General features: G+C 39.6%; 1 long non-coding RNA gene and 1 pseudogene across 1 annotated transcript; one reads left to right on the plus strand and one right to left on the minus strand.

The window, feature by feature from the left end:
* Positions 1-24,709, plus strand: LOC143642564 (uncharacterized). The gene is made up of 3 exons (XR_013155742.1): positions 1-407; positions 20,640-20,858; positions 23,453-24,709. It is a non-coding gene; the product is annotated as an uncharacterized LOC143642564 (long non-coding RNA).
* LOC143690125 (deleted in azoospermia-like pseudogene) lies at positions 2,727-3,994 on the minus strand (annotated as a pseudogene).
* Positions 24,710-25,356: the final 647 nt, after the last annotated feature.

Raw genomic sequence — 25,356 nt, forward strand, 5'->3', positions numbered from 1 at the left:
TTTCTTTGTCCAGGGTTATAAAAGCCCAAGCCATCCTTTCCACTCAGAACTGGTCTTGCAATGTTTTTCCTCCAGTTCTTTACATGTGCACCTGTAATAAACTCACCTTCTCACCGAGATGAAGAGACTCATTTCTCTGTTTGATACAGGATCAGGTGGGCCTAACCATTAAAGACCATGTATTTTGACAGTAACAATCTGGCAACCGCAGCAGCACCCGCACTGCTTTAAGTGCAGCCCTGATCCATGCCTCCTCAGCCGTGGTGCTCACCTGAAACACCAGCTCCATGCCTAGCAGCTGCCCAGGAGTTTTTCCTGGAGGGTCTGGGTGAAGGAGCCTGCCGCAGATGGACACCAGGCACATCTGGGTGAAGGTGACTTTGCAACCAAGACTTTCCTTGGGCTGAGTAAGTGTGTTGTCTTTTGTCGGTCATGCTTACTTTTCTTCCTTTTGTTTCAATTAGCCTATTGTGTAAAAGGGTATTTGTGTTAATCAAGGGGTTGCCACTAACCGTGACCCTGCATTTGCGGTGTTTCTTTCAATTTTACAGTTTGTGCAGTGTACAGTCCTGTGGGGAACCAACTGCATTTAAGAAGTTCCTACTCTGCTGTTCTGTCTCCGTGGTTTCTGTGGGTATTGCCCAGCCATGGGAAGCTCTCAAAGTGTGCCATCCACTTGTCCCTTGGAAAATATTCCTAATGATTGGTCTATAATTTGAAAAGTATCATTTTAAAAAAAGGAAGGAAATCATTAATACATTATTGCAACTCTGTGGCCACAATATAAAATAAATAAAGGGGGGTGTGCCCAGAAAATGGGATGTCTGACCTTCAGGGAATTATCCAACTAAAAATGTATTACAAGGGCCGGCCATGGTGGCTCAGCTGGCAGAGTTCTCACCTGCCATGCCGGAGACCTGGGCTTGATTTGCAGTGCCTGTCCATGCAAAAAAAAAGTATTACAAGAAAAAAGATGATGAAGTTTAGTAAACTAAACTTCTGCTGTTGCAGTCAGCTGGTCATTATATGTGGTATGACTAGCTATAGCAGACTATCTTAAGAAAGACAGAGAAATCTGCCAAGTTACAGGAAAAATCACTGATGGAAATATATGGACTTCTACCTCTGCTTTAGTGGCAGGCCTTCCAGAGCAATTAGATAAGAGAAATAATGATATAGAAGTGCTGGCTTATTGTTTTTTTTAATTAGGGGGTTGGAAATAAAGACCTGGCAAAAGGCTGGAGCTATCTTAGCTAAAAAAAAAGAAAAAAGGATTGGAATCCAAAAGCCTGGAATTCCTGGTCGGACATCAAGAAATAACTGATACAATTTAAAAATTGGCAAAAGCACAAATTGTCACACTGGCACAAAATTCTTTTAGCAACCCTGTTTGCCCAGTAAATAAAACTATGGTTATTAAGGAATATTTTGCAGGATAATTAATTAAATTGGAAAAATTTTTCCTCCTAGTAACCAAGAAGCAAGTGCCTTAGCCCATATCCTAATATATCGCATACCTGCCTTATGATACATGAAACAGGGTGGACATAGAGGAGCAGCCATAAGGTGGCAAAAGAAAAAAACATTAGGAATTCCTCCCAAATACCCTGATTTAATAACTGTTATACAAGACTGTGAAGCTTGTTCTTGGCTTCACCCTTGTTCAGTACCCTATAGTGAAGCATAAAGCCAGTATGCCTCTAAAGGATTTAACAAAACTATGAAGACAAAATACTTTCATTTCAAAATTCATGCAAAATTAAATCCCTGTTTTCTTGAGGGGGGGAACAATGTAATACCTATATTGTATTTATCCTTGTCAAAAGATTTTATATTACTGTTTCAAAATGCATTGACTAAAGTGTTATAAGTATTTAGCTGTTCCGACAAGTTTGATTTAGATGGTAATTGTATGTTGTAGGATGTTTGCTTGAAGACAGTTTCCAAAATTATTTTGGTAATTTTAATATATAAAGTATAAAGGGTATATTTTTATTAAAAGGAAAAAGAAAATAATTTTGTCCTAAATAATTGGTTGTTACAGGATTTTTTAAAAAGGAGACAATGTAAAATAAAATCTGAATAAATATGGTAAGTAACCGAAAGTTAACGGAAAAGGAAATTGTAGTCAAAGTTAGGAAAGATTTGATGGGTCTATCTATAATTTTTTTTAAGCTAGCATCAAAAAACATATTGATACAAACTACAACTTAGTTTTCTCTCTGTTGAAGTGACAAAGTTTTCTTGAATTATTAGTCTCTGTGGGGCGCAGATGAGACAGAGGTCACATGCTCACTGCAGAGATATAGCAAAGCTGTCTCTGTGGGAAAAGGCACCTGATGTCCTGAAAAAACTGAAGTGTTGCAAAGCTGCTTGAGTCTGGCCAGAAGAAGGTCTTGGGAAACCTGTAACTTTTTGACTCATCTGGTCACAGGGAAGCAGACCGTTCAGCCCCTGCTTCCTCCTTCCTCTTTCTTTAGTTACAGTTTTTGTTGCTTTCTTTACCTTGCAGCCTTATAAAATAAACAGGGCTGAACCTCTTGGGGTCTTTGAGTCTCCATCAGAGCTCAGAGTCCCACCTGGTCCCAGCTTTATATCTTTGTCTCTTGTCTTTCTTTCTTAATTCCCCATCCCCTCCCTTCAGTCCCAACCGAGCAACTTGTAGCAACTAGCAACTGAGCCGTGCTAGTTGCTACAAGTCTGTTTTTTAGTAAGAGGTTATAAAAGATTTTCTGAATAATCAGTGTAAAAGGCAGAAAGTCTGTATTTTATCAGAATAACTTCTTGTACTGTATGTTGACTTTATGTCCATGGTTGTTTAAGAAAATCAAGTCTTCTCACATTTAAAAGAGCTGTCTTTATCTTAATTTTAGTTAAATATATATATATTTTTTATTTTATCAGAAAGTCTGAGTGTGATTTATCAAAATTCAGAATTGCATTTCTACAATAGTGGAAAACTTTCAGTCTCTTCTTACTATTCAAAACCAGCAACTGCCTTTGAGACTAGAAAGTGAGGAGAGGATCAAACAGATTTAAGTACTGCCTGACTTCTTCTAAAGTGATGCACTCTTTTATCCTTAAAGTAATCATCTTGGGTAACCAGAGAGTTTCTCAGTCTGTTCCCAGGATTAAATAGACAAGAGACCACTGTCTGTATGCTTCGATCCACAGATTTCTTTTGTGGGCCATTTCCAGAGGCTGGAGTAACTTCATGAACTGAGCATTCAGTTGGTAAAACTTCAGTCCCTGGATCAACTTCATTATAGCGGTAGTTAACACCTGTATAGGCCAGAGGTATAACATAGCTCCTTTGCTCCCCAGCAGGCCACTGTGGTGGCATCTGGTAATTATATACAGGCAGCTGATACCCAGTGATGACTTGCACTGGTGAACTTGGGTAAGGAGGATATGCCTGAACATATTGAGTTATAGGATTCATCATGGTTGGAGGCTGCATATAAGTTTCAGTATTTGGATTACTCTAAACACTCTGAAACTGTGGTGGAGGAGGAGAATTAAAAACCAAAGGACGTGGCTGCACATGATAAGCACATAAATTTTGTTTCCTGATTGCAGGACCTAGTTTCAGCTTTTTACCTTGGAAATTTATCTGTGATTCTACTATCTTCTGCACATCCACATCATTATAAAATGAAACAAATCCATAGCCTTTGGAAACACCAGTTTGATCCGTGATTATCTTCACTTCTTTTACTGAACCATATCCAGCAAAGAAACTTCTAATTTCGGATTCATCCATCCCAACATCAATTCCACCAACAAAAATGGTGTTTGGCATGATTTTGCCTTCTGGTAAAACATAGCCTTGGCTGGTTGTAGCTCTGGAGATGGTTGAGTTTGGAGTCTCAGGATTTGCAGCAGACATGATGGCACCGACGGGGCTTGAGGAGCAGAGGCTGTGCTTCTGGCACCACTCCTGAGGCTGGTGCTAGTTCTGCTCGCACCTGTAGCCTGGCTTCAAATGGGCAAAGGAAGAAAAGTCATGCATGTAAAGGAAATCAAAGGTGAGCAGGGAGGCTGAGGAGCCCTAAAATATGAGTGTTGAGGCAGAGGAGCAGCAAGCGGATTCTAAAAAATATATACATTTTTTATATATTAAAATATATATAAAATATAATATATATATATTCTTTCAAACCTGATAACTTTTAACATTTTGCTTTCTCAAGGTCAAACCCTTTTAAAGGATATCTTTTATTCTAAACAAATACAAAGGATTTGTTCTTTCACCTTGTAAAAAATGAAGTGCTAAAAATAATTCATTTAATATTTTATAAGCTGCATAAGAAATGCTTAGACAACTCTATACAATTAAAAGTGATTTTCTAACCTTCTGTTAGTTACTGATCTGGAAACTATTAGACAAAAATATAATTTTGCCAGTTATAGTTTTAATTATTTTAAAATATGTTACATGTCACAGAAACACTCAAACTCCCTTTTCAGTTACATTGTTTTATTCTAATGCTGCTCTGAAATTGCTTGCAGTCAACTACAAGTCAGGGCTTCACCTTCAAAAATGAGACTTTTAAAAAGAAGCAAGGCAAGTATATAAATTACGTTCCACCCATTAACTGACATAACCCTAGTAAAAATGTAAGGAAAAAATTGAACTACTGTTTTAAATGATATGCTTTCATGTTTAAACCAGGATTCTAGTACTGTGCATGGTGTCTTCCCATCTGACTTATTGGCTAGACCCATTTCTGTGGTCCCCAAACTATAAAGGTATCAACCACATCACATGCTTCAGAGGTACATGGGAGCATGCTGTTACTGAAAACACCTCATTTCACCTCAACACCTTTAGCTCTGCCTGCTGGAGAAGACACAGGGGGCACTACTTCGGAACTAGCTCTGTTGCATAGATGGGCACTGTAATACACAGTCTGATGGAATCCTGGAGCCCACCATCCTGTTTTTCAGAGGACCAACAATGCTGTGCTATAATAACTGTTCAAAGAACATACCTCCTGGAGCTATAATTGCCAAAGTGATGTGGTTGGAACCTAAAAAGACACAATTAGCACTAAGGCCTGCTCCTATGGGGGTCATCATGCATGGTATTGTAAGCTTAATACCCAATGCAGCTCAGGAAAAAAAGTGTGCATTAATTAGTATTAAGGGCTGCACATATATACCAGATAAATATGACAATATCTCTTCAATTCTAAATCATATGCAAAATGATATTGAATGTGTTAAAGATTATAATAAGCTAAACTCATTTTCTAAGTGGTTAATGAATTTACTTACGAAGTGGAGAGTAGCACTAGCATAGCATTAATTTTGCCTGCCATATGTTTGTCTTTTTTTTAATTTTTTAAAAATATTTTTATTGAGAAACATCCACACATATACAGTCCAATGATATCATGCACTCAGTGGCTCACGATATCATCACGTTGTGGTATTCATCACCATGAACATTTTTAGAACATTTGCATCATTCTAGAAAAAGAAATAAAAAGAAAAAAGAAAAGCTCATACATCGCATACAACTTACCCCTCCTTCTCACTGACCACTAGTATTTCCATCTACCAATTTATTTTACCCTTTGTCCCCCTATTATTTATTTATTTTATATCCATATTTTTTAGTCCATACCCTGGATAAAAAGAGCATCAGACACAAAATTTTCACATTTACATAGTCACATTGTAAATGTTATATCTTATACAATTGTCTTCAAGCATCAAGACTACTGGAACACAGCTCAACTGTTTCGGGTACTTCCCTCCAGCCACTCCAATATACCATAAACTAAAAAGGAATATCTATATAATGCATAAGAATAACCTCCAGATAACCTCTAGACTCTGTTTGAAATCTCTCAGCCACTGAAACTTTATTTTGTCTAATTTCCCTCTTCCCCCATTTGATCAAGGCTTTTTCAGTCCCTTGATGCCAGGCCCCAGCTCATTCTGGGATTTCTGTCCCACATTGCCAAGAAGATTTACACCCCTGGGAGTCATGTCCTATATAGGAGGGAGGGCAGTGAGTTCACCTGCCAAGTTGGCTTGGAGAGAGAGGCCACACCTGCACAACAAAAGAAGTTATTCTAGGTCTAGAATAACTCTTAGGCCTAATTTTAGTAGGCTTAGCCTATCCATTGTAGAAATAAGTTTCATAAGGGCAAACTCTAAGATTGAGGGCTCTGCCTCTTGATTTGGTGTCTCCACTGTTCGCGAGAATATCAGAAATACTCCAAATGAGGAAACTGAATATTTCCTCCTTTCTCTCCATCCCCCAAGGGAGCTTTGCAAATACTTCTTTATTCACTGCCCAAATTACTCTGGAATCTATTAGGGCATCACACTAACCTGGACAAACCAACAAAATCTCACACCCTATTCAAGATTCCATGTCCTTATGGTGTCCAACTAAACTGACCATACAAGTTGAAGTAGGTAATGTGCTACCCAAAATGTAAATTTTGCACTCAATAAACATGTATCCCTTTAGTCTCACACAGAATTTGAAGTTTTAAAAGTGAACCATATCGCTCTTTCTCCGCCGGCCCACCGCGCGGCGCCCACGCCCCGCAGCAGCCGACCCGCCCGCCCTCCTTCTCCCCCCTCTTTCTCCGCCAGCCCGCCGCGTGGTGCCCACGCCCCGCAGCAGCCGACCCGCCCACCCTCCTTCTCCCCCCTCTTCCCCCTCCTGCTCCGGCCGCTCTCCAACCACCACAGTGCCCTCTTCCCCCGCCTTCACTGGCTCCTCCGCCACCAGCCTTGACAGCCTTGCCACTGTCACCTTTCCTCCTCCAGAACAGCTACTGGGGGAGTGGAGATAATACAGACCAGCTCCCGGAGCCACGAGGGAGATCAAAGGGACTGCATACCCCATCCTGGAACGGCTGACTATCTGGGAGAACCAGCTCCGGTGAGATCACCAAGAGGCACGGGCTTTCCTGGGTGGGACGGCAAGCGACCGGAGTCCCTCCCTTTCACCTTCCCAGGCCAGCTGGTAGAACTGGACAGGCAGTCCCCTTAGGCCGCGGCAGCTGGTGCCCCCACCACGCGAGGCCCCCCGGACCAACTGAGATAGTTGGGTCGGAAATCCCCAGACTGCGGAGAACAGTGACCGGGGGATCCCTTCCAAACACATGACTCCCCCGTCCGGCTGGGAACAGTGCACTCTCCCGGGCTGCGACAGCTGGCGCCCTCCCACCACGCTTGGCGCCCTGGGCCGACTAGCTAATTCGGCCGGACGCTCTCCCGTGCTGCGGCGGCCGGCGACCCTCCCCGCATTCGGAACCCCAGGCCGGCTGGCATTCTTCCAAGATGCTTCGGCTGCCGAACCTCCCCTACGGCGAGAATTTTCCAGAGTTAAAGGACCCACAGCAACTTTCACTGGTAGAACCCGTAGACAAACGTGTGCCACGAGCGCCACCTACTGGGCAGGATAAGAAAAACAGAACCCAGAGATTGCACAGAAAAATCTTTCAACCTGTGGGGTCGAACACCCAGGGAAATCTGACTAAATGCCCAGACGCCAGCAGAAGATAACAGATCACGCTCAGAAAATTGAACATATGGCCCAGTCAAACGAAGAAACCAATAGTTCAAATGAGATACAGGAGCTGAAACAACTAATGCTGAATATACGAACAGAAATGGAAAACCTCTTCAAAAACGAAATCGATAAATTGAGGGAGGACATGAAGAAGACATGGGCTGAACATAAAGAAGAAATAGAAAAACTGAAAAAACAAATCACAGAACTTATGGAAGTGAAAGATAAAGTAGAAAAGATGGAAAAAACAATGGATACCTACAATGACAGATTTAAAGAGACAGAAGATAGAATTAGTGATTTGGAGGATGAAACATCTGAATTCCAAAAAGAAACAGAAACTATCCGGAAAAGAATGGAAAAATTTGAACAAGGTATCAGAGAACTCAAGGACAATGTGAACCGTACAAATATACGTGTAGTGGGTGTCCCAGAAGGAGAAGAGAAGGGAAAAGGAGGAGAAAAACTAATGGAAGAAATTATCACTGAAAATTTCCCAACTCTTATGAAAGACCTAAAATTACAGATCCAAGAAGTGCAGCGCACCCCAAAGAGATTAGACACAAATAGGCGTTCTCCAAGACACTTACTAGTTAGAATGTCAGAGGTCAAAGAGAAAGAGAGGATCTTGAAAGCAGCAAGAGAAAAACAATCTGTCACATACAAGGGAAACCCAATAAGACTATGTGTAGATTTCTCAGCAGAAACCATGGAAGCTAGAAGACAGTGGGATGATATATTTAAGTTACTAAAAGAGAAAAACTGCCAGCCAAGACTCCTATATCCAGCAAAATTGTCCTTCAAAAATGAGGGAGAAATTAAAACATTCTCAGACAAAAAGTCACTGAGAGAATTTGTGACCAAGAGACCAGCTCTGCAAGAAATACTAAAGGAAACACTAGAGTCAGATACAAAAAGACAGAAGAGAGAGGCATGGAGAAAAGTGTAGAAAGAAGGAAAGTCAGATATGATATATATAATACAAAAGGCAAAATGGTAGAGGAAAATATTATCCAAACAGTAATAACTCTAAATGTTAATGGACTGAATTCCCCAATCAAAAGACATAGACTGGCAGAATGGATTAAAAAACAGGATCCTTCTATATGCTGTCTACAGGAAACACATCTTAGACCCAAAGATAAATATAGGTTGAAAGTGAAAGGTTGGGAAAAGATATTTCATGCAAATAACAACCAGAAAAGAGCAGGAGTGGCTATACTAATATCCAACAAATTAGACTTCAAATGTAAAACAGTTAAAAGAGACAAAGAAGGACACTATATACTATTAAAAGGAACAATTAAGCAAGAAGACATAACAATCGTAAATATTTACGCACCAAACCAGAATGCCCCAAAATACATGAGGAATACACTGCAAACACTGAAAAGGGAAATAGACACATATACCATAATAGTTGGAGACTTCAATTCACCACTCTCATCAATGGACAGAACATCTAGACAGAGGATCAATAAAGAAATAGAGAACCTGAATATTACTATAAATGAGCTTGACTTAACAGACATTTATAGGACATTACATCCCACAACAGCAGGATACACCTTTTTTTCAAGTGCTCATGGATCATTCTCAAAGATAGACCATATGCTGGGTCACAAAGCAAGTCTTAACAAATTTAAAAAGATTGAAATCATACACAACACTTTCTCGGATCATAAAGGAATGAAGTTGGAAATCAATAATAGGCGGAGTGCCAGAAAATTCATAAATACATGGAGGCTCAACACCACACTCTTAAACAACAAGTGGGTCAAAGAAGAAATTGCAAGAGAAATTAGTAAATACCTAGAGGCAAATGAAAATGAAGACACAACATATCAAAACTTATGGGACTCAGCAAAGGCAGTGCTAAGAGGGAAATTTATTGCCCTAAATGCCTTTATCAGAAAAGAAGAAAAGGCAAAAATGCAGGAATTAACTGTCCACTTGGAAGAACTGGAGAAAGAACAGCAAACGAATCCCAAAGCAAGCAAAAGGAAAGAAATAACAAAGATTAGAGCAGAAATAAATGAAATTGAAAACAATAGAGAAAATCAATAAGACCAGAAGTTGGTTCTATGAGAAAATCAACAAGATTGATGGGCCCTTAGCAAGATTGACAAAAAGAAGAAGAGAGAGGATACAAATAAATCAAATCAGAAATGGAAGAGGAGATACAACCACTGACCCCGCAGAAATAAAGGAGATAATGAAAGGATACTATGAACAATTTTATGCAAATAAACTAGACAATGTAGATGAAATGGACAACTATCTAGAAAGGCATGAACAACCAACAGTGACTCGGGAAGGAATAAACGACCTCAACAAGCCAATCACAAATAAAGAAATGGAATCAGTAATTAAGAAGTGCCCCAAAACAAAAAGCCCAGGACCAGATGACTTCACATGTGAATTCTACCAAACATTCAAGAAAGAATTTGGAGACTTTTGGGCCAAGATGGCGGCTTAGCAATGTGCACATTTTAGCTCATTCTCTAAAACAACTAGTAAATAACCAGAAACAATACAGAACAGCTCCTGGGGCCACATCAGTGATTGGACACACAGTGTACCCCAGTCTGGATCAGTTGGACTGGCTGCGAGCCACCCCAGAACTGTGAGTTCCCCAAGCAGTGATGGCTGGCACCCCTCCCCCATGGCTGCTTCCCAGAGGGGAAAGGAAAGAGACTTTACCAGCAACAGGGGCTGAGCCCAGCCAAATGCCAATTGTGGAATTAATTAACAAATTCTGACTACTAAAAATAGGCCCCCAACTCAGGTGAACCTGGTCAAAGCTGAGGTCACTTATTTTTGCCCTGGCACCAAGGGGGCAGGGCTGAGGGAAAAAGGAAAAAGAAAGAAGGAAACAGAGTTTTTTGTGGCTGTGTTTCTACAAAGGCTTGACTGCCTTTGGATACAGTGGCAGGGCTCCTCAGGCTGCAATTGCCCCAGGCATAGGCAGAAACAAACTCGTTTTGAGGGCTTCTCTGGAATCTGTGCCTTCCCCAGGGGAGGAGTGAAGCCCAACTCGGGTGGAATCCCTCTCTCAAGGAATTCAGACACCAGGGCTTGGTAATTTGAAGCCATTTAAACCAGCCTACAACCTCTCCTCTGTCTCCACCATGCCCCCAGCAAAAGTTAAAGGTACCACATCATCTTATGCTGGTGGGACCTGCAGGCAGACAAGCACAACATACTGGGCAGGATAAGAAAACAGAGCCCAAAGACTTCACAGGAAAGTCTGTCAATCTGCTGGGTATCATCCTCAGGGAAAACTGATGCAGGTGACTCTTTTCTCCTCATGGGAGGTCAGTTTGGTCTGGGAAAATACAGCTGGGGTCTATAATACATATGTAGACCCTCCTCAGGGTGAGGGGGAAAAGACACCATACAAGCAGGGCAAGAAACATGAAAATAAAAGCTGAAAAATTCTCCTCTGTTACACAAAACCTAAGCTAGAGGTCCAGAAAAAACTGAACTGAATGTAAAAGAACAGATAGACAGCAAATTCATCCAGGAATAACCCTAGATAAAAGAAGTGAAAGCAATCTCCAGAATAAACTAATTGAGGTAATTAAATGCCTATACACTAGCAAAAAATAACAAATCACACTAGGAAAATTGAAGATATGACACGGTCAAAGGAACAAACCAACAATTCAAATGAGATACAGGAGCTGAAACATTTAATTCAGAATATATGAACAGACATGGAAAACCTCATCAAAAACCAAATCAATGAATTGAGGGAGAATATAAAGAAGGCAAGGAATGAACAAAAAGAAGAAATCGAAAGTCTGAAAAAACAAATCACAGAACTTATGGGAATGAAAGGCACAGTAGAAGAGATCAAAAAAACAATGGAAACCTACAATGGTAGATTTCGAGATGCAGAACATACAATTAGTGTACTGGAGGATGGAGCATCTGAAATCCCACAAGAAAAAGAAAACATAGGGGAAAAAATGGAAAGATATGAGCAAGGACTCAGGGAATTGAAGGACAATATGAAGCACATGAATATACATGTTGTGGGTGTCCCAAAGGAGACGAGAAGGGAAAAGGAGGAGAAAAACTAATGGAGGAAATTATCACTGAAAATTTCCTAATTCTTATGAAGGACTTAAAATTACAGATCCAAGAAGTGCAGCGTACCCCAAAGAGAATACATCCAAATAGACGTACTCCAAGACATTTACTAATCAGAATGACAGAGCTCAAAGAGAAAGAGAGACTCTTGAAAGCAGCAAGAGAAAAGCAATCCATCACATACAAGGGAAGCCCAATAAGACTATGCATAGATTTCTCAGCAGAAACCATGGAGGCGAGAAGACAGTGGGATAATATATTTAAATTTTTAAAAGAGAATAACTGCCAAACAAGAATTCTATATCCAGCAAAACTGTTCTTCAAAAATGAGGGAGAAATTAAAACATTTTCAGACAAAAAAATCACTGAGAGAATTTGTGACCAAGAGACCAGCTCTGCAAGAAATAATAAAGGGAGCACTAGAGACAGATACGAAGGCAGAAGAGAGAGGTGTGGAGAAGAGTATAGAAAGGAAGACCATGAGCAAAGGTAAAAAGAAGGAAAATTAGAAGGAAATATAAAAGCCAAAAGGCAAAATGGTAGAGGAGGGTACTGCCTGGGCAGTAATAACACTGATGTTGATGGATTAAGCTTCCCAATCGGGGGACATGGACTGGCAGAATGGATTAGGGAACGGGACCCACCTATATGCTATCTCTACTCAAAGGACATGAGGGCAAAGACACAAATGGACCTTTGCACACCAATGTTTATAGCAGCATTATTTATGATTACCCAAAGATGGAAACAGCCAAAATGTCCATCAATAGACAGGTGGCTAGACAAACTTTGGTATATACATATGATGAAATATTATGCAGCTGTAAGACAGAATAAAGTTATGAAGTATGTAACAACATGGATGGACCTTAAGGACATTATGCTGAGTGAGATTAGCCAGAAACAAAAGGACAAATACTGTAAGTCTCCCTGATATGAACTGACATTAGTGAATAAACTTGGAGACTTTCGTTGGTAAGAGAGACCATCAGGAGATAGAAATAGGATAAGATATTGGGTAATTGGAGCTGAAAGGATACAGATTGTGCAACAGGACTGAATGTAAAAACTCAGAAATGGACAGCACAATACTACCTAACTTTAATACAATTATGTTAAAACACTGAATGAAGCTGAATGTGAGAATGACAGAGGGAGGAGGACTGGGGGCACAAATGAAATCAGAAAGAAAGATAGACAATAAATTCAGATGGTATAATCTAGGATTGCCTAGAGTGTATAATGACAGTGACTAAATGTACAAACTTAAAAAATGTTTTTGCATGAGGAAGAACAAAGGGATGTCATTACTGCAGGGTGCTGAAAATAGATGGTAATTAATATTTTTAAATGTCAACATATGTGTGAGACTAAAGCAAAAAATGTTTATTTGGTACAAAATTTATATTTTGACTAGTGCATTTCCTAATATAACTTATGTAGATAGCTTGGTTGAACAACATAAGTATATGGAAACTTGGGTAGGACATGAGATTTTGTTGGTTTGTCCAGAGTGATGCCCCAGTGAATCCCAGAGTGATTTGTTCAGTGTGCGGAAAAGTATTTGCAAAATCTCCATTGGAGAATGGTGAGAACAGGGGGAAATTCAACCTCCCCAAGTTGAATTCTTGATATTCGCACAAGTAGTGTGGACAACCAAAGCTATACGCTGAGCCCCCAGTCTTGGGTTTTGTTCATGTGAAACTTAACTCCACAAAGGATAGGTCAAGCCTACTTAAAATTAGGCCTAAGAGTCACCCCCAAGAGAACCTCTTTTTTTGCTCAGATGTGGCCTCTCTCTCCAGCCAACACAACAAGCAAACTCACCACCCTCCCCCTGTCTACGTGGGACATGACTCCCAGGAGTGTGGACCTTCCTGGCAACGTGGGACAGAAATCCGAGAATGAGCTGGGAATCAACGTCAAGGGATTGAGAAAAACCCTAGAATGAGTTGAGACCCAGCATCAAAGGATTGAGAAAATCCTCTCGACCAAAAGGGGGAAGAGTGAAATGAGACAAAGTGTCAATGGCCGAGAGATTCCAAACAGAGTCGAGAGGTTATCCTGGAGGTTATTCTTACACATTAAGTAGATATCACCTTGTTATCCAAGAGGAAATGGAGAAGCTGGAGGGAACTGCCTGAAAATGTAAAGCTGTGTTCCAGTAGCCATGTTTCTTGATAATGATTGTATAATGGTGCAGCTTTCACAGTGTGACTGTGTGATTGTGACAACCTTGTGTCTTATGCTCCTTTTATCTACCTTGTCAACAGATGAGTAGAACATATGGAATAAATATAAATAATAGGGGGAACAAATATTAAAATAAATTTAGTTTGAAATGCTAGTGATCAATGAAAGGGAGGAGTAAGGGGTATGGTGTGTATGGGGTTTTTTTTCTGCATTCTTTTATTTTTCTGTTGTCTTTTTATTTCTTTCTCTGAATTGATGCAAATGTTCTAAGAAATGATCATGATGATGAATACGCAACTATGTGATGATATTGTTAATTACTGATTGTAGAATGGAATGATCACATATTAAGAATGTTTGTGTTTCTTTCCTGTAAATTTTTTTGAATTAATAAAAAATAAAAAAAGAAAGAGTTGTACTGATCCACTCAAACTCTTCAAAAAAACTGAAGAGGAGGGAAGGCTACCTAACTCATTCTATGAAGCCAACATCACTGTCATACCAAAGCCAGTCAAAGATGCTACAAGAAATGAAAATCACAGACCAATCTCTCTAATGAATATAGATGCAAAAATCCTCAACAAAATTCTTGCAAATCAAATACAACAGCTCATTAAAATAATTATACACCCTGACCAAGGAGGATTCATCCCAGGTATGCAAGGATGATTCAACATAAGAAAATCAATTAATGTAATATGCCATATCACCAAATCAAAGCAGAAAAACCACATGATCATCTCAATTGATGCAGAAAAGGCATTAACAAAACTCAACATCCTTTCCTGTTGAAAACACTTCAAAGGATAGGAATAGAGGGGAAGTTTCTCAACATGATAAAGAATATATGAAAACCCACAGCTAACATCATCCTCAATGGGGGAAAACTGAAAACTTTCCCCCAAGATCAGGAAAAACACAAGGATGTTCACTGTCACCACTGTTATTCAACATTGTGTTGGAAGTTCTAGCCAGAGCAATTAGACAAGAAAAAGAAATACAAGGCTTCAAAATTGAAAAGGAAGAAATAAAACTCTCACTGTTTGCAGATGATATGATATTACATGTCGAAAACCCCGAAAAATCCACAGCAAAATTACTAGAGCTAATAAATGAGTACAGCAAAGTGGCAGGTTACAAGATCAACACTCAAAAATCTGTAGTGTTTCTGTACACTACTAGTGAACAATCTGAGGGAGAAATCAAGAAAGAATTCCATTTACAATTGCAACCAAAAGAATAAAATATTTAAGAATAAATTTAACTAAAGAGACAAAAGATCTATACAAAGAAAACTACAAGAAATTGTTAAAAGAAATCACAGAAGACCTAAATAGATGGAAGGGCATACCGTGTTCATGGATTGGAAAACTAAATATATTTAAGATGTCAATTCTACCTAAATTGAGCTACAGATTCAATGTAATAGCAATTAAAATCCCAAAAACTTACTTTTCAGAAATAGAAAAACCAATAACCAAATTTATCTGGAAGGACAGGGTGCCCTGAATAGCTAAAAGTATACTGAGAAAAAAAGTGAAGTTGGAAGTCTCAGGCTACCTGACTTTAAGGTGTATTATGAAGCTACAGTGGTCAAAACAGCATGGTACTGGCATAAAGATAGATATACTGACCAATGGAATCAAACAGAGAGTGTTCAGATATAGAGCTTCTCATCTATGGACAATTGATCTTTGATAAGTGCAGTCAAGCCAACTCACCTGGGACAGAACAGTCTCTTCAATAAATGGTGCCTAGAGAACTGGATATCCACAGCAAAACAATGAAAGAGGATCCATATCTCACACCCTATACAAAAGGCACATGAAAAGATGCTCAACTTCCCTGGCTATTAGGAAAATGTAAATCAAAGCCAGAATGAGATATCATCTCACACCCACCAGAATGGCCACTATCAATAAAACAGAAAATGACAAGTGCTGGGAGGATGTGGAGAAAGAGGCACACTTAGCCATTGTTGGTGAGAATGTCAAATCGTACAACCACTGTGGAAGGCAGTTTGTCAAATGGTACAGCCACTCAGGAAGCTAAGTATAAAATTGCCATTTGATCCAGCAATACCATTGCTAGGTATCTACTCAAGGATACAAACAGATATTTGCACACCAATGTTTATAGCAGCATTATTTACAATTACCAAGAGATGGAAACAGCCCAAATGTCCATCAACAGATGAATGACTAAACAAGCTGTAGTATATAGATATGATGGAATATTACACAGCTGCAAGACAGAATAAAGTCATGAAGCATGTAATAATGTGAATGGACCTTGAGGGCATCATGCTGAGTGAGATTAGCCAGAAACAAAAGGACAAATACTGTATGTCTCACTGATATGAACTAACATTAGGAATGAACTTGGAGAATTTCATTTAAGAACAGAGACCATTGGGAGATAGAAATAGGGTAGATATTGGGTATTTGGAGCTTAAGGGATGCAGATTGTGCAGCAAGACTGATTGTAAAAATTCAGAAATGGATAGCACAATACTACCTAACTGTAATAAAATAATGTTAGTACACTTAATGAAGCTGAATGTGAGAATGATAGTGGGAGGAGGTCTGGGGTGCAAATGAAATCAGAAGGAAAGATCAATGATAAAGCCTGAGATGGTATAACCTAGGAATTCCTAGAGTGTACAATGATAGTGACTAAATGTAGAAATTTTAAAATGATTTTGCATAAGGAAGAACAAAAGAATGTCAATATTGCAGGGTGTTGAAAATAGATGGTAACTTATATTTTAAAACTTTAACATGTGTGAGACTAAAGCAAAAAATGTTTTTTGGTACAAAATTTATATTTTGACTAGTGTATTTGCTAGTATAACTTATGTGGACAGTTTAATTGAACACCATAAGTACATGGAATCTAGAGTAGGGCATGAGATTTTGTAGGTTTGTCCCAAGTGATGCCCTGATAAATCCCAGAGTGATTTGAACAGTGAATAAAAAAGTATTTCTAAAGTCCCCTTGGGGGAATGGTAAGAAAGGGGGAAAATTCAACTTCCCCATGTGGAGAACTCCTGGTATTCTCACAAGCAGTGGGTACAATCAAAGCAATAGACTGAGCCCTCAGTCTTGGGGTTTGCTCATATGAAACTTAACCCCGCAAAGGATAGGCTAAGCCTACTTAAAATTAGGCCTAAGAGTCACCCCAAGAGAACCTCTTTTGTTGCTCAGATGTGGCCTCTCTCTCTCAGCCAACACAGCAAGCGAACTCACCACCCTCCCCCTCTCTACGTGGACATGACTCCCAGGGGTGTAAACCTTCCTGGCAATGTGGGACAGAAATCCTAGAATGAGCTGGGACTCAGCATCAAGGGTTGAGAAAACCTTCTCAAACAAAAGGGGGAAGAGAGAAATGAGACAAAATGAACTGTCAATGGCTGAAAGATTTCAAACAGTTTTGAGACGTTATCCTGGAGGTTATTTCTATGCATTATATAGATATCACCTTTTCAGTTAAGGTTTATTGGAGAGGCTGGAGGGAAGTGCCTGAAAATGTGCAGCTGTGTTCCAGTAGCCATGTTTTTAACAATGATTGTATAATGACACAGCTTTCACAATGTGACTGTGTGACTGTGAAATCTTGCGTCTGATGATCCTTTTATCAACAGTATGGACATATGAGTAAAACATACGGGTTAAAAATAAATAAATAATAGGGGGAACAAATGTTAAAATAAATTTAGTAGATTGAAATGCGACTGATCATTGAAAGGGAGTAGTAAGAGGTATAGAACAAAATAGGGGAAACAAAGGCTAAAATATATTGGGTAGATAGAAATATGAGCAGACAATGAGAGGGAGGGGCAAGGGGTATGGTATGCACGAGTTTTTTTCTTTTTTCTTTTTATTTCTTTTTGATGGGAATGTTCTAAGAAATGGTCATGGTAATGAATATACAGCTATGTGATGATGTTGTGAATTATTGATTATATACCAAGAATGGAACGATCATATGGTAAGAATTTTTGTGTTTGTTTGTTGTTATATTTAAAAAATTGTTTTAATTAAGAAAAAAAGAGCTTAAGTTGGTACATGGCTCTATGTATCACCAGGGTCTATGTGTCCCCTTTACTTGGGGTCCAGCCCTTTTCCAGTATTTGGTGCTGTTTGACTCAAAAAGCTTCTGGGTTTTTTTTTTTCTCCATCTGCCCCACCCCCTCTCTGCCAGGGCAAAAACTCCTAGCAATTTAATGCTTATTCCAGATTTATCTATGATGGAGGCCTATTTTCTGTAGTCAAAATTTGTTAATTAATTCCACAACTGGAACTTGCTTGAGCTAAGCCCTTACTGGTAGTAAAGCCTGCTTACTTTCCTTTGGGGAAACAGCCTATTGTGCCCATGGGGGAGGGGCACTGACTTCTGCAGTTTGGGGGACTTACAGCTCTGTGTGGGGTCTCAGCTGGACCACCTTGTCCAGACTGGTATACACTGTGTGTCCAGTCACTGATGTAGCCCCACCAGTTATTCAGTACTGTTCTTGGCTATTTACTAGTGCTCTGGAGGATGAACTAAATTTCACAGCTTACTAAGCCACCATCTTGCCCCTCATATGTTTGTCTTGCTGCTGCCTGTATTGTATTGGTGAGTTTATGTCCAGGCATCTTTCATATTAATATAAGAACTTCTTTACCCTTGCTCAGCAGGAAGAAATTACAGTAAATTGGCCCTTTGCCCACTTTCCCCTTATAAGAAATGCTCACAAGATGCCATTTCTTAAGAAAAAGAAAATACCACATAAAAGAGGGGGATTTGATATCTGGACAGACAGAAAAAGAACTCAGTAAAATCCTTTAGCTGGAAAATGCTTAATATAGTCTTGAGTAGCTAGAAACCTATTACGACCACTTTATTCAAGCAGACTCGAGTTATTTTAAGCTTAAAAGCCCTTATTGATACCAGTTAAAATCTTAACAACTTACTTTGCAGGAATAGAAAAACCAATAATCAAATTTATTTGGAAATAGAGTGTATTAGCTAGGGTTCTCTAGAGAAACAGAATCAGCAGGAGATATCCATAGATAAAAAATTTATAAAAAGTGACTCACAGAAAACCTTCTCGACAAAAGGGGTAAGCGTGAAATGAGACAAAATGCCAATGGCTGAGAGATTCCAGAGTCAAGAGGTTATCCTGGAGGTTTTTCTTATGCATTAAGTAAATATCACTTTGTTATTCAAGATGTAATGGAGAGGCTGGAGGGAACCGCCTGAAAATATAGAGCTGTGTTCCAGTAGCCATGTTTCTTGATGATGATTGTATAATGACATAGCTTTCACAATGTGACTGTGTGATTGTGAAAACCTTGTGTCTGATGCTCCTTTTATCTACCTTGTCAACAGACGAGTAGAACACATGGAATAAAAATAAATAATAGGGGGAACAAATGTTAAAACAAATTTAGTTTGAAATGCTAGTGAGCAATGAAAGGGAGGGGTAAGGGGTAATTTATGTTATGTATAAATTTTTTTTCTGTTTTCGTTTTACTTTTTCTGAATAGATGCAAATGTGCCAAGAAATGATTACGATGATGAATATGCAACTATGTGATGATATTGTGAATTACTGATTATATATGTAGAACAGAATGATCAAAATAGGAATGTTTGCATTTGCTTTGTGTTTTTTGGTATTTAAAAAAATAAAATTAAAAAAAAAAGTGACTCACATAACAGTGGGAATGTAGAGTCCAAGACCTGTAAGGCAGGCCACAAGTTGGCAACTCCAATGAAGGTCTTCAACTAACTCTCAGGAGAGGCTGGCTGGACAACTGTGGGAATGGAAGAGTCTAAAATCTGTAGGGAAGGCTGTGAAGCTAGTGGCTCCAATGAAAGGGTCTGGATGAACTCCACAGGAGAGGCTCACTGGCTGAGGTAAGAAGAGTGACTGTCTCTTCCAAATCCTCCTTAAAAGCCTTCCAGTGATTAGATTAAGCATCACTCATTGCAGAAGACACTTCCCTTAGCTGATTATAAATGCAATCAGCTGGTCATGACTTAAGTCCATGAAATGTCCTCATAGCAATAGACAGGTCAGCGCTTGCCCAACCAGACAACCAGGCACCATCACCTGGCCAAGATGACACATGAACCTGACCATGTCAGAGAGGGTGCCCCAAATAGCTAAAAATATCTTGAGAAGGAAAAATGAAGTGGGATGTCTCAAACTACCTGACTTCAAAGCATATCACAAATCTACAGTGGTCTTTATAGCATGGTACTGCTATAAAGATAGATATACTGACCAATAGAATTGAATTGAATGTTCAGAAACAGACACTCTTATCTATGGACAATTGATCTTGATAATGTGGTCAAGCCAACCCACCATGGGCAAAGAAGCCTGTTCAATAATGTGTTTGGAGAACTGGATATCCATATGCAAAAGAATGAAAGAGCATCTTTACCTCACACCCAATATGTTGGGGACAATTAAGGTAGCATGTATAAAATCCACCCTCAGCGATGCCGGAAACATGCAACATGGCCGCCAGGGCTGAAACAAAGAACAGCCTAAACTATAATCAGCCTTCTTCACGGAAGTAATAGTAGTTCACGCCTAAAGTTCGCACCAAAAGTACTAACCATACATCTGCCCTCTGCCCTAGCAACAGCAGCCACCAATCCCAGATCACCACCGTCCCTACTAGCCACCCCCTCTCCTTCTAGAGTATATATACCCAGCCTCCTCAATAAACTTTTGCAGCTTGATCAGAATATTTGTCTTGCTGCCGTTCTTTGCATCTCTTTGTCCCATGCCATTCTTCCCTCACAGGAGTTCGAGCTTCGGTTGATCGTCCCGCGGGCCAGGACAACTGGCGCCCAATGTGGGGCTCGAGCCTTGTGAGGGATAGAACACCGCGCTCAAACGGCCTGGCCAGGCACATGCATCGCACCAGGGATCATCATGAGGGTACTCGCCCACGAGAGGGATCCGTTGTAGCAGGAGTGTCGGTGAAAGGAAAAGAAAAGAATAGAAGATTCAACGGAAACGGTAAGCCCCCACCCTAATCATGGGACAAGAACTTTCCAAACCCCAATTGTATATTAAGCAAGTAAAAGAGTCAATCAATGCACGAGGAACTAGAGTTAAGAAAAAGGATCTTATCCACTTTTTTGATTTCCTATTAAAAACTTGCCCTTGGTTTCCGCAAGAAGGTACTATAGATCACCAATGCTGGCTAAGGGTCGGAGATTGTCTAAAAGACTACTACTGAACCTTTGGTCCTGAAAGGGTCCCAGTTACTGCCTTTACTTACTGGAGCCTAATTGATGAAATCCTAAAAGTCCATCCTTTAGCCTCAGATATTCAAAAGCTCTGTAAAGAAAGGGAAGAAGCTATGAGAGAGCACTCTCGCCCCGCGTCAGAATGCTGCTCAATTATTATTGATATGCCTGAAAAATCCCCAGAAAAATCCCCAAGCGAAGGCAAGGACATGGAAAGAGCAAAAACCCCATATAACCAAGCAATCTCATCTTATCTTAATCAGTATAAAGATGAGACGGAAGTCGCACTCCCTCCCCCTTTGGAGGTTGAGTTCCTTCCCCCCTTTCGGCCCCCACCATACGCCCCCTTATCTAAAGCGCTCCCTACATCAAAACCCTTCTTCTGCCCTGCCATAACCCAACCACCGCAGGCAGATTTAAAAGGAGCAACAAAAAACCTCAGGCTACACGCCGCCTCTTTAAGAGCATTTTTGCATGAAAGGAGAGAGACCCTCCTCAAAGAACTTAACGCAGTTACTCACGACCTAGCAGTTGTAACATTTTTCAAAAATGACTCACCAGCACACCCTAGTGGTTTATACACCTTTCCCATCACACCAGTCAAGCCAAACCCCCTGCTGTTGAATCTCAAACTCACTCCAGGTTGGAAAGCAATAGTGAAGGAGATGACCAGTCTAATCCCCCTAATGAAGAAGAACAGGGAAAAGAACAGGGAAAGGCCAGTTCCACCTCAGCAGCACAAGAGGCCAGTTCCACCCCAGCAGCAAAATATAAAAAACTCAGTCTCAAATATTTAGAAAAACTAAAAAAAGCAGTGAATGACTATGGCGCTACCGTTAGCTCCTATTCATGTTTGAAAAGAGAAATATATTTTAAGAACTTTAAAACTAAAAATTCTTGTTAAAAACTATATATTGATAGTTAATACATATTTGAAACATTAACTAAAGTATTTTAAATATTTAACATTATTCTAGCAAATTTAATTTTGATGATAATTACATATGTGGTAAAATATTTGTTCAAAGTAATGATTTAAGTATAAAAAATATGAAAGATGTATTTTTATTAATAGGAAAACAGAATAGTTTTATCTTAAAATGAATAATTGTTACTAAATGAGAAAAATATGGAATAAAGCCTAAACTAATATAATAAATGCTGAGGGTTTATAAAAATGGAAATTCTGGTTAAAATCAAGAAAGATTTAATGAGTCTAAAATGACAATGTTTTCTTGGACTCAGGCTTTTTTAGAAAAATTTTTTTCTAAATAATTAATTAAAAAGCAAAGAGTCTGTGTTTTATCAAAATAACATATTAACTTTTATCATGTTGTTATCTATATAAAAATACTTTAATGCTTGATCCAGTGTTTATATAAACTATGTATGTATAAACTAAATTTATCCCAAGATAACCATGGCTTATATTGGAAGCAAATCAGATTTGAGGGTTGAATGCAAGGAAAAAATATACTTGTGGAGTCTTTTTTGTTCACTGATGTTGCCATTACATGTAACTGATGTTGCTATCACATGACCTTGGTAAGAAATAGTTAAAATATACACTCTAGCTGGGAGGACTGGCTATCCCCCCAGAAGGAGGTATACTTTAATAAAGATATCTAGGTCCCAGGAAGCTCCTCTTGGTCCCTAGCCAGTTCCCAGAGGACCCAACGGGGCCCGGTCATGTAAGCAAACCGAAATTTGGCCACTATTGTGAAGAAATACCATAAAAACTGCATGCAATAAATTTAAAATTAGCAAAAATGCACAACCAATTATAAAGAATCCACATTCCTGCATTCCTTTTAAATCAATCCAATGAATTCAATTTAAAAAATTTGGTCATTTGCTATGGGTACATGTCACTATTGGCACTCTGCATTCATTTTTGCTACCTGCCACTTCAGGGATTCCTAATTATATATTACAAAACTTGTTTGATATTTTACAAGGAGATTCTGATTTATTAAGCAAAAGGCAGTTAACAGCTGCAGCTGAACGAGAGTTACAATTAATTGAACAATGCATTCAAAAAGGACAGCTTGTTCAAATAGATCTAAAAAAGCCTGTTGATTTTAATATTTTCTTTACCTTGCAATCTCCCACAGGCCTATTTTAGATCTATTTGAACACAGTTCGCCACGGTCCTCTGGAAAGATCCATTGGATAACACTTGGCGAGGACCGGATCCGGTCCTGATATGAGGCAGAGGATCAGTGTATATATATTCTAGGGAATTCGATTCAGCCAAATGGTTGCCAGAGCGATTAACAAAACAAATAGACAATAACAATCTGTCCAGGGCAAAAAAAAGTTGCCCTGAGAAAAGGCATTTTTCTCTCTTTCTTTCTCCAGCACAGCTGAAGCTACTAATAAACCAGCAAGCTCTGCTATAACCTACTCAACGATGGCTAAGCTAACAAACGACTGAAGTCTAAGAACCCATCTACTAGTGTTGCTGGTCTAGGCACTGGTATCGCCTCAATCACCCTCCAACAACAAAGCCTCTCCAGCCTAAGAGCTGCAATAGACGAGGACTTAACCTGTATTGAAACTTCCATCACCCACCTTGAAAAGTCCCTTATGTCCCTATCAGAAGTAGTTCTCCAAAATAGAAGAGGGCTAAACCCGCTCTTCCTTAAACAAGGAGGGCTTTGTGCAGCATTAGGTGAGGAATGTTGCTTTTATGCTGATCATTCTGGCTTAATTAAAGATTCAATGACCAAATTTAGGGAAGGAATTGCAAACCACAAACGTGAGCTGGAAGCCCAAGGAGGTTCCTCCTGGGGACTCAACGGAATCCTCTCTTACCTCCTCCCTATCTTAGGCCCCTTAATAACCCTACTCCTTATAATATCTTTTGCACCTTGGGCCATAAAAAGGATAATACAGCTAATTAAGGATCAAATTGATTCCGCCCTAAGCAGGCCCATTCAAGTGCATTATCACTGGCTTCATCTCACTGACCAAGGTATGAAACCAGAATATCTGACTGCTACCCACCCTCTCGGGTAAGAATCCCCCCTCCTACGGGAGCAGCATACAACTCAAAAGTATGCTTCTAGCTTATGCTATGATTGGTGCCGCTGGGTGCAAGGCAAAGCACTGCAAAGGAGAGCCAAAACAATTAAAGGCCATTTTCAAGCTCCTTGAGAAGTATGCTTCATCTTGCATGGAGGTTCACTCTGCAAAAATTCCTCTCCCCAGAAAAACAGAGCCACAAACAACCTGGGGAATGAGGCCTCTACTTCCCCCAGTAAAGGTTAATGCCAAAAGAATGCTGGATCAGCATTCTTCCTCCATCTTTTTGAAAAACAAAGGGAGGAGATGTTGGGGACAATTAAGGTAGCATGTATAAAATCCACCCTCAGCGATGCCGGAAACATGCAACATGGCCGCCAGGGCTGAAACAAAGAACAGCCTAAACTATAATCAGCCTTCTTCACGGAAGTAATAGTAGTTCGCGCCTAAAGTTCGCACCAAAAGTACTAACCATACATCTGCCCTCTGCCCTAGCAACAGCAGCCACCAATCCCAGATCACCACCGTCCCTACTAGCCACCCCCTCTCCTTCTAGAGTATATATACCCAGCCTCCTCAATAAACTTTTGCAGCTTGATCAGAATATTTGTCTTGCTGCTGTTCTTTGCATCTCTTTGTCCCATGCCATTCTTCCCTCACAGGAGTTCGAGCTTCGGTTGATCGTCCTGCGGGCCGGGACACCAATACAAAAATTAACTCCAAATGGATCAAAGACCTAAACAATAGTGCTTAGACCATAAAACTTGTTTTTTAGATCATAAAACTTTTAGAAGAAAATGTAGGAAATATCTTATAAAACTTTTAATAGGAACCAGTTTCCTAGACCTTACACCCAAAGCACAAGCATTGAATAAAGAAATAGATAAATGGAAACCCCTCAAAATTAAATACTTTTGTGCATCAAAGAACTGTGCCAAGAAAATAAAAAGGCAGCCTACACAATGGGAGATAATATTTGGAAACCACATATCAGATAAGGGTTTAGCATACAGAATGTATAAAGATCTCCTTCAATTCAACAACAAGAAGACAAACAACCCAATTAAAAATGGGCAAAAGACATGAACAAACATTTCTCAGAAGAGGAAATACAAATGGTAAAAGGCACATAAGAAGATGCTCAACTTCCCTGACTATTAGGGAAATGCAAATCAAAACCACAATCAGATATTATTTCACACCCACCAGAATGGCCACTATCAATAAAACAGAAAACG

The sequence above is a fragment of the Tamandua tetradactyla genome, chromosome 7 (genome assembly GCF_023851605.1).
Source record: "Tamandua tetradactyla isolate mTamTet1 chromosome 7, mTamTet1.pri, whole genome shotgun sequence".
NCBI classification, from domain to species: domain Eukaryota; kingdom Metazoa; phylum Chordata; class Mammalia; order Pilosa; family Myrmecophagidae; genus Tamandua; species Tamandua tetradactyla.